The sequence below is a fragment of the Dermacentor silvarum genome, chromosome 5, assembly GCF_013339745.2.
Source record: "Dermacentor silvarum isolate Dsil-2018 chromosome 5, BIME_Dsil_1.4, whole genome shotgun sequence".
In the NCBI taxonomy this organism is placed as follows: Eukaryota; Metazoa; Arthropoda; class Arachnida; order Ixodida; family Ixodidae; genus Dermacentor; species Dermacentor silvarum.
Window position 1 is genome coordinate 146,045,532 of NC_051158.1, and position 10,774 is coordinate 146,056,305.

Consider the following 10,774-nt stretch of genomic DNA (forward strand, 5'->3'; position numbering starts at 1 on the left):
TCATTGAGGCATTACGTAACCAAGGAGTACAGGATGCATACGTAAATATATTGGCAAATATCCACAAGGATTGTACAGCAACCTTGGTTCTCCACAAGAAAAATAGAAAGTTCCCTATCAAGAAAGGGGTGAGGCAAGGAGACACAATCTCTCCAATGCTATTCACTACATGCTTAAAAGAAGTAGTCAAGCTCTTAGACTGGGAAGGCTTAGGAGTCAGAATCAACGGCGAATATCTCAGCAACCTTCGGTTTGCAGATTACATTGTCCTATTCAGCAACAATGGGGACGAATTACAGCAAATGAATGAGGACCTTAACTGAGAAAATCTAAGAGTGGAGTTAATGAGTGAATCTTCATTAGCCTGGCAAGGGGACAATAATTCAGGATCGCCAGTCAGCCTTTAGAGTCTGGAAAGGAGTACGTTTATCTAGGTCAATTACTCACAGGGGACCCTAATCATTCGAAAGAAACTTATAGAAGAATAAAATTGGGCTGGTGTGCATACGGTATGTATTACCAAATCCTGACTGGGAGATTACCACTGACGTTGAAAAGTATACAATCATTATATTCTACTGGCGCTAACATATGCGGCAGAAACTTGGAGGTTAACAAAGAAGCTCGAGAACAAGTTAACGACCGAAAAAAGGGCGATTGATCGGAAAATGTTAGGCCTAACGTTAAGGAACATGAAGAGAGCAGTGTGGATCAGACAACAAACGGGGATAGCCGATATTCTAGTTGACTTTAAGCGGGAAAAGTGGAGCTGGGCAGGCCATGTAATGCGTAGCATGGATAACCGGTGGACCATTAGAGTTACACAATGGATAACAAGAGAAGGGAAGCGCAGTCGAGGAAGGCAGAAAACTAGGTGAAGTGATGAAGTTAGGAAATTTGCAGGCGCAGGCTAGAATCAGCTAGCGCAAGACAAGGGTAATTTGAGATCGCAAGGAGAGGGCTTCGTCTTGCAGTGGACATAAATATAGGCTGATGATGACGACCTGTAGAGCGCAGAAATTACAGTGAAAGATAAATTTCAGTGGTGCTAAGAAGCATAGTTTGTATATAGGACGTGGAATGACTTTACAAAATTACGCAAGTTAAAAAAAATTGAAGTGCGAAGTGTACCAATTTGTAACTCAGCACCAACCAAACAGATAGCGCATTTCTGTAAGCTGCCTTCACAAGAGCACCTAAAGTGGACTAATTTGATATACAGAGCTTACGCGAAAATGTTATAATATTGATATGAGCTTTGCGTAACTCCTACTTACAAGTTAGTGGTATAGTTCAGAAGTTTTTATATTACATCCCTGTTGTCCGCTTCAGCTATGTAATTGAGTCAAATTTATGGATATGTCCTATATTGTTCATTGCTCAGTTACGGAGTTTTAAGTCGTTAACTTTTGCAATCTTTATGAATTTCAGAACTGAATTAGAGAACTTCATCTTAAGATTTTAAAAAACGACTAATTAACCTACAAATACAACAAACCTCATGTAATAAATGTAATATACGTAGAGCAAAATTCTCCCATGTATTTCGATAGGAGCCCCCGAGCTGAAGGTTTTGATTCATTTCCTTATCAATACGCAATTATGAAAATTTCCGTGTGTGCGGCGCAGTCTTACAAGTACGTAGGCGTTACTATATCTAACGACGTATCCAGGCGCACACACGTCACTAACATCATTTCATCTGCTAACAAATACCTCGGTTTTCTCAGGCATCATCTAAAACGCGCCCCCAAACCGGTTAAACTACTGGCCTACCAGTGAATAGTCCCACCGGAACTTGAATATGCATCCGCAAAACGGAATCCACACCAAACATATCTCATCAACGCACTCGAAGCCCTTCAAAACCACGCCGCAAGGTTAATTCATTCTAATTCTATGACGTGAGCATATTTTACTTAAAGAAAGAATTGAACTTGTTTACCCTTCCTACGCGCCGTCGCACTGGAAGCCTTTTACTTTTCCACAAGTTTTATCACACCTCGCCTAATAAAACCACCTATATCCTCCCCGCCACCCGAACATTTCATCTTAGACGACAAACTTTTCAAGTGCGCCGCCCTCGCATGCGCGCTGTTACCTTTTCCGCCTCATTCTTTTGCCATGCTTCGACAATTTGGGACAACCTGCCCTACCAAATCGCCGCATCAGTAGCACTTATACGTTTATGGAGGGCGTCACTGTGCACTTTTTACGATGAAAGTGACTTGTCTTAACATACTTATATGACCGTGCAATTTTAGTTTGTATTATCTAGGTCCATGTATTAGTGTTTACATATGTAGCACTTTAGCTCATGACGTTTGTAGCTTTGAAGTTTATTGCCTGTTGTTTGCGTCTTCAGGTATTTATTATGTAAATTATGTACCAATGTATTCCCACCCCTTATGTATTACCCCTAACAGGAGGTCTTCAAGGTAAAAAATGTCGCAGTTTCGCCCGGAAGGCGAAGCATCAATTGCGATAGCAAATTAGCAGAGAGCTATTCAGAGTAGGGATAATAGTTTTATCGCCTGCATAAAGTTGGACACATTCAGTTGCTAACTGAATTGTGCGCAGAAGCACACATGGATAGATCACTCTCGATGACCACAGACAACCACTGTCAAAACGCTGGAAGCAAGCGAAGCCGCCGCAGCGTGCGAAGGTTCGTGTGGTTTATAGCTTCAACAGAAACTGAGCGGCCGAATGCACAGCGCATACAATGGTCAGAGCCGTGAGGAGATCGCTTGCAAGATACGGCGCGCGCGACAACACTGGCCGCCCGTACCGGCGCAAACATAATAAAGAACCAAGCGCAAAGCGCAAAGTACACGGACGCATTTGTTGGCAGAGTAGAAGCCGCCCCCCCCCCCCTCCCTCCCGCGCTGCCTTCCCGCTTTGCTCCTTTCGCGTGGGAGATTGCGTCGCCAGTTCCCCTTGCGCCCGGTGGCAAGATACGCATTTGGTGCCGCAGCAAAGCGTCGCCCCCCCCTCCCTCCCACCCTCTCTTCCACGGCGACTTCCCGCGACTTCCATGGCGTTTTGCGCCACGGTAGTCGTGTTTGCTCTCCGCCGTGCGTTCGCTCTCCGTGATAGCGCGCGTACCACGCGCACTTTCACTCGCACATACGGCACGCGGCGACGATTTTATAGCCCTTGGACTTTATACGGAACCTCACGCCGACGACGATGGCGACGCCGACGGCAGAAATCTGCTTGAAGTATCGATATAACTGCTAACGCAGTAACAAAGTGAAATGAAGTTTGTCTTAGAGGCCAATAGGAAGGAAATTACACTTCGGCTGAAATGTTTTTAATATATAAAGTATATAAAGTATTTAAAAGCTTATTGTGAAGTCACAAAGCTGGAAATCAGGTTGTTTTTCTTGTTAGCTGTTTTTAAAGAAAGCCTTTGAGCAGAACCTAAGCAGACGACGCTTGCACCCATTCGTTAACGCTTCTGAAGTAAACCCTTGCTCAGAGATTCCAGGATGTTTCAGCGTGCCGCGTGCAGGCGCAGGCGCCACTCTATCTTGGAGGTAATTCAAAGGAGCAGTTCGTTCTGGGTCACGCATCACTTTCGGTGGGCGGTAATGGCAGCGCCATTTCTGGTTTCTTATCAAAAAGGCTGTATTTGCGAGCTTTTTGTTGCGGTTGCCACTTCCATTTCAAACGATAAATTTTGCTCGGGGGCATTCATATATTGAAATTTTCTTAAACTATTCTTTTTACGCGTAGCAAATTTTGTTGCAGTTGGACTTTGAGTGCGCTAAATGTGGCAGGAGGACCTTCTTAGATTATCTAGCATACAGATTTCCCGCGCGCGCTTTGATATTGCATGAAGCTGACTGACGGTGAAAGTTTACAACAGAAGGCGAAATAAGGTAATCCTTGGTTCCCTAATCGGCGATAGTCGCAGATTGGCATTTAAGGGGGGAGGGGGGGGGGTTGTGCTCCCGCATATAGCAGCCTGGCGATCAGACGGAGTGCAGCTTTCAAGAAGATTGAGTCGCCTCGTCTTTTCACTAGTACATTCAAGATGCACAAAGGTCTTATGGTACACTGTCTTATGAGTGGTTCTTGCCCACCGCCGCAGTCACAGCATCACTTTTGAATGCGGAAGAAGAAATAAACTAAATTCTGGGGCTTTTCGAGCCAAAACCACAATCTGTTTATGAAGCACTCTATAGCTGGGTGGTTTAAAGTACAATTGGTTGGACACCTGGAATTCTTTACCATGCGCCTGAATCTAAATACACGAAGCTCTTTACATTTCCTCTCCATTGATATCCGGCCAATAAAACTTGCTGTTGGGCGAGTTGGTTCATACTGCGAGGAAATAAATTATTGCACAATGCAGCACAAGGAAAGAGTAAAGGCTATGGACAAATGCCTGTCGGTATCCGTTACTACGTCCTTGTTTAGTATACGTATTTTCTCGTGATATACGGCCGCCGCTGGCAGCATCAAACGATCAACTTTGAGCTCAGCAGCGCAACACCATAGCCATTGGTCTACCACGACGGTTAATGCACGTGATGGCATGGCAGCTTGCTTGATTGCTGACGTGCATTTTCATCGTTGCAATGTTTGAACATTTCTTTAGAGTGACGTTTACTCTGGCCACGTAAGAGTCAGAAAAGCAACATTCTAAGTGGTGGTGAGCTGCTAGGTTCCCACACAGCCATTTATCGAACTTCACACCGGAACCTATCATACAGTCACATATTTTATTTGATGGTACCTCGTATCCGAATTAGCACTGGCTGTACACGCAGAGCGGTTGCGAGAGAAGTCAAGTAGGGAGTACCCCAACTCACGCTTTTTGACGTGGGCAATACACATTCAGCAGCAGCAGCACGACCGTCGGTAATGATTTGATCCGCAACAGTAATATATTGGAACAGAAACTGATGATAATATTCTGAATCAAATATTTAGGTCGGCTTAGTTCTTTTTTTCCTTTTGTGTTCCTTTGAGCGGTGTAAAGTTTCGTCCTTGTTCTTTTGTTTATAAACGCATCACGTGCACCTCTTATGGCTGCTTTTACACAAACGATGCTGATGTTGAAAAATAGTGCTGAAACTTTTTCCTTAGCTGGAAACAGCTATGACGAATAAAATAGCTATGAAATCAAATAAGCGTGCAGCATATCACTTTTGAACGAGTTTTCGTGGAATGTATTTGCTGGTTTTACTTCAAATGTTGTTCTTTCAGGATTGCCGTGTTCAGCAGAGACTGGCTGGAGAAGCATAGTACCACGTTTTCATACACGAATCAAAGTGAGTAGAGAACCATGCTTAAGCGCTGCCTCCAGGCAGTGTCATATACGTAAATTTCATGAAGAGAGTTGCATGGGACGAGCAGTACGCAGAAAGCATGGACAACAAGGGGCCAACGCCAGATGTCATTGATGTCTTCTTTCAATTTACGTATTATAAATACGTTGAGTCTTATATCTTACAACCTCCAAGACGCGTCCAAGTGCGCGACAGAAAGGTTCCTTTGGAGATCCGCGCACTTTTGGAGCGGTCATAGCTGAGTGTTCAAGTACACTTGGAGTACTTTAGACGACGAATTAAGGGAGAAGAAATAAATGCTATCGAAGGCAAAGTAGATGTTGAGTAGTATTTTTGTTAATGTACAGAGGATACACCAAGAGGACCACGGAAACACATAATAGCTCTTGTGCAGGATAAATATTTATTTGTCTTGCAAAATACTAGTGTGTTATGCGATTTCTTACCTTCAAAAATGCATTGTAATTATATATGCACATTGCTCATGCAAATTTACAGCAGCGGCAAATACAAGCGATTAATATTCTTGCAGTGAGTGGTGCAACTTCTGTTTCCAGACAGATTTAGGAGATGCACAAAATATAAAAAAGCCGACATCTCCGTCATAGCTGCACGCGTCATTATTGAGGTTTCACAAATGAGTCACAAAAACAGTTGTCACCCGAGAACTAGTAGGGTGCAAGTCATTAACAAAGTTGATACAAGTGCGCTTTACAACTGAAGTTAGATAGGGCAGTTAAGTGTTGCAGTTTGCTGTTATAGTTTTTCACGAGAAAGTCCTGTTACTTGTTTAGAACAATGAATGCCGAGCGCTCACAACACTTCGACCCTTGTGTGCACGCATGTACAACGGCTCTATTTCAAACTCTGAAAATGATGTTAGAGCACTGTACTCTTCTCTGGCACTGACAACATACACATGAAAGTGCTCATCAAAACAGACAGTTTCGAGCAGTTTAGCCAGAACCAATAGCAACTTGTTCACATAAAATAGTTGACACACAAGAAAAAAAATTCCGGCAGACCATCCTCTGGAACACTTTTGAGAAGGCAACATCCTGCACTGTATGTCCTGCCATCAACAGTCACAGATTTGACAACCGTTGCATTTGTGGACACAAGATTATTCACAGTTATGAACTCTCTAATACAACAAGGTAGGTGCTCGTATAGTATGCACCTCACGCCTGTATTACGGGGAGTTGTTTTGTCATCACCTGCAGTGAATAAAAAACTCTGCAAAAACTGGTGCCTCATTGCAAGACTGTGAGAAAGATTCTTCCAGTTGCGTATTTTTCGAGCAATATCTTTAAAATACTGGTGCTTTGCCTCAAAGCGCATTGCCCATAGCAGGCTCAATGGTCCGAATTTCTCTATATGCGAAGAGTAGTGTATGAGGTAATGCATTTTACATGGAAGTGATACTGATGGAAACCATGCTTTGAAGTCAAGACAAAAGAAATGAATCTTTCTTTGCAAGTAGGCAATATGTGCAACTGCAATTTTATGACTCATGACAATGTCAACAATTTCTCGGAGAAGTAGGTAAAGCTGTCAAACTGGATTGTCTGAAGGAACGCTATCCCGAACAAAGAACGTTAGGTGCGAAAATGCTTTTGTTGCCGACCCCTTCAAGACAGCCTTTCCTTGAAGATATTGCTTAGAAATGGGCTGTGGTTTGCTGCCAATATCATGAGGATCATAAAGCCATTCTGGCATGCTTTTGTTCAAATCATCAGGTGAAAATAATCGTTGTTCAATTAATGAAGATATATGCCGCAGTGCAAAGGGTAGTACTCCTTCAAGCAGATCATGCTTTATATCCGGTGGAAGGTGTAGCGTCGGATCAAATCCGGGGCAAAAAAGAGCCCATGGCTCCTTGACCCCATACAATGACAGAGTCGGCAGCCCTGCACTCAACGTACTCAAGTGGTGTTTGTGCCCTTCCGGCGAGCGAAGCACAAAATCAAATTCTGAATGCTTGTAGTCAGTTTCAGTCCACAGAGCCATGCAGTACCTACAAATTCTTCCTTGGCTGAAATGTGCATTTGAAGCCTCCAATTATATGGCTAGACAAATTGTCACCAGTGAGAATGAAAATGGATCCCTTTACCAGGTTTACATTCAAAGTTATGCATGATTTGCTAGTATCCTGACATCTGTGATTAATGGTTCAAGAATCTTAGAAAATCCATAGGTGGCAATATGCTTGTCTTTGATAAGGAGTAAGAGATGAATACCTGACAGTGCTGGCCGCAACTTCACATCAAAATTTAGCACGGAGAAGTAGACACCAGTCAGTTTATGTTTTCCTCTCTTGCTGCCTAGTGGGTTGCACGCTTCAAACTCATCACTGTACAACTGCAGGCAAAGTTTACTGGTATCGCCTGCAAAGTTCTCATGGTTTTTAAATGCACTTCCATCAAATACCGAATGCACTGTAACCATCTGCACAGGAGTAACTGCTGCACTCATTTGAAAGTTGTGAATGTTCAAGAATGCACTTGAGCACTTCACAGAAAGGAACGTATTCCATGGTGTCACCTCCATGCAACACTACCATACGGGATTCTACAAGTGGGAAATGTGCTTTCCAGTAAGTTGTCTGGCCAGATCTTGTCCATAGCTGGTCAAGTTGCTGCTTGCAAATCTCTTCTATCTTGATGGCTGGCTCCTCTTGAGGTTGTATCTGCTGATGGTCTGTGATAGTTTCCACAAAGTCAATAACATCTTTGGCTAATTCATGCACAGTGGATTCAGGTAGCCGCCTTCCTTCCTTCCATTTGAGTAGTAGTGCTGGCAGATGATAAGCATAGTCACTTGAACTGCTGACCGAGTCATGCTGTTCGGCCTGCACATCTAGACACTCTGCATCTTCTGAAGGTACATCAGGTGCGGCATTCGTACTGCTTCGTGTCATCTCCACCCGCAAAATGTCACGGGGGCGCATTCCTTCCACAAATGCAGTATGTTTTCGGTATACGTGCTTCTTGTATGAAAAAAAAAAACTGACGAAATGTTTGCATGCAGCCACTCAAGCCGCACACCCAATTTGTTTCATGGCCATGGGTAGTGCGCAGGTGCCTAAACAGTGTACTTAAGGAGAATTGGTGAGAGGCAAACCGTGGGCAGCGAACGAAGCGGAGTCCTGGCATCTGAAAAGACACAAATGTTTGATTTTAAAAATACTCCTATATGGCTTCTACAGACACCAATATGACTTGCGAATGTAAACACCAGTCCATTTTATGGAATGGATCAGAAACCTTCACAGAAGTTCATTATTTTCAGGTATAAATTGATGTAAGTGTAACACAAAACAGAATCCAGGTAACGATCACCTACAACAGTGCTCAGAACGACGAGCAAGCTGTTGTGCCTGAGTGCCAAGTGCACCTTCATTTTTGTAAAAGCCTCTTAGCGTGAAAGAAGAAAAGTGAACACTTCCTGTAACATTCCTTCAATAGTGACATGCAGATCATGTGTACAGGTCCTACCAACGGCACATGGTTATCATCTATACTTTTATGTAGAATATGCTTCAGGTGCAAAATTATTCCAACAGAAATTTCCCATATAGAAACGCAAAAATAAAGAAAACAATACATCCCTCTAAACATTTCATTGGTTGCAATGATGGCCGACTTTCCTCATATGCATGTACTAACGAACTGCCAACAAAGTTCAGTGATGTCACACAAATCTCCAAAGGGTGTTGTTACAAAATGCAATGTGATCGAGCTAACATTGAAGCTCATATCAGTGTTGTATTCTTGCACATGCACATAGTTGTGAAATTAGTAGAATGATGCATAATTTACGTCTATTTTTGCTGTTATGTTGGCTAGCAAAATGATTTTACTCATATTTACTCACACAAAGGCCAAGCAGACTTTATTTTCAAGTCACACTGTAAAAACTCGTGTGTTCTGCCAAACTACCAATGCGAGGCGCAAAACTGGCTACAAAAACAGAAACGGAAAGGCGAGAACATCAGTGAAGCTACGATCACACTTGTCGTCTGCGTCCCTGCAATGCCGGCGTACAATCGCTGTCGCAATCACCTACCATGGTTTTTACCATGCTTTCAACGGACTACAGCTACATTGCAGATCGAAAAACCTTAATAAAAAATTAGCGTAGCTTGTACTGGAGGTGCAATGCTAAAGAGACAACGGAGCTGATGGACACCTAGCTAGTCCTGGCTTTTGGGCTAGGCTAAGCACTACCAAGTCAACCCCAGCATTTTCCGGAGTTTGAGTATTTATCGATTAGCTATTGATTGGCTATCGCAAGGTATTGGCCACGTGTTTGGGCTAGTCTAATCACTATGAAGTCATCACCAGTATTTACTGGAATGTATTATTTGTCGATTATCGATTAACTATTGATTGGCTCTCGATTGGCTATCGCAAGGTATTGGCCACGTATTGGGGCTAGGCTAAGCACTAACAGGTCATCCCCAACATTTTTGAAATTTATTGAGTATTGATCGATTACCTATTGATTGGCTATCGCAACGTATTGGCCACGTATTTGGGCTAGGCTAAGCACTACGATGTCATCCCCAACATTTTTCGAAATTTATTGAGTATTGATCAATTACTTATTGATTGGCTATCGCAAGGTATTGGCCACGTATTTGGGCTAGGCTAAGCACTACCAACTCATCCCCAGCATTTCCCCGATTAGCTATTGATTGGTTATCGACGACTGACTGTGTTTAAGTAGTCCCAACCATGCTTAGCTAGACTTATCCAGTATCAGCTTCGCTAGTTGACAGGGGTATGTGCCATTCCGCTTGACCCTTTCCGCACAACCATCAGGATCAGCCCACATTTTTGGATTCAGCAGACACATTACGCCCGCCTTAAACAGCTCCGCTGTTAAAAATGTTCCACGACTTTTCCTACATCACCATTTCATGATAAGACAATGTGACCAGTTAGCTTTCCATTGCACAAAAAAAATGGGCACCATGAAAATCATTGTCGGTCTCTTTAATAAGGGCTCGCGGCTGCCTCCGATATGGTCGCCTCATCGTTGTATGTAGCCAGGCCGGGAATACAGACGACGACTTTTCTCTCTTTCCGCTTGCCGTCATCAGGAAGAAGCGCTCACAGTAACGACGCAACGCGCTCCGCAAAACCGTAAGCGCCCGCACAGTAGCACGGCTGCCCAAGCGGCTCGGGTTACGAGCATGGTGAACAGGAGTGGGGGGGTCAGCGGAAACAATAAACACTTGCCCCGCAAAGTTAGAGGCATCACTTTCGACGCCTTGACCAATATGCGAGTAAATACTGTAGCCCTGCTCAATGGCAGTCGCACGAACAGGCTTCAATAAACACTTGTCCCGCAAGGTTAGAGGTATGACTTTCGACGTCTTGACCAATATGCGAGTAAATACTGTAGCCCTCTTCAATGGCAGTCGCACGAAAAGCCTTCAACGTAAAAAGCAGCACAAATTCACT

General features: G+C 43.6%; 1 pseudogene; it reads right to left on the reverse strand.

Moving 5' to 3' along the window:
• Window positions 1-6,857: 6,857 nt before the first annotated feature.
• Window positions 6,858-8,223, reverse strand: LOC125945788 (uncharacterized; annotated as a pseudogene).
• Between the last annotated feature and the right edge of the window lie 2,551 nt (window positions 8,224-10,774).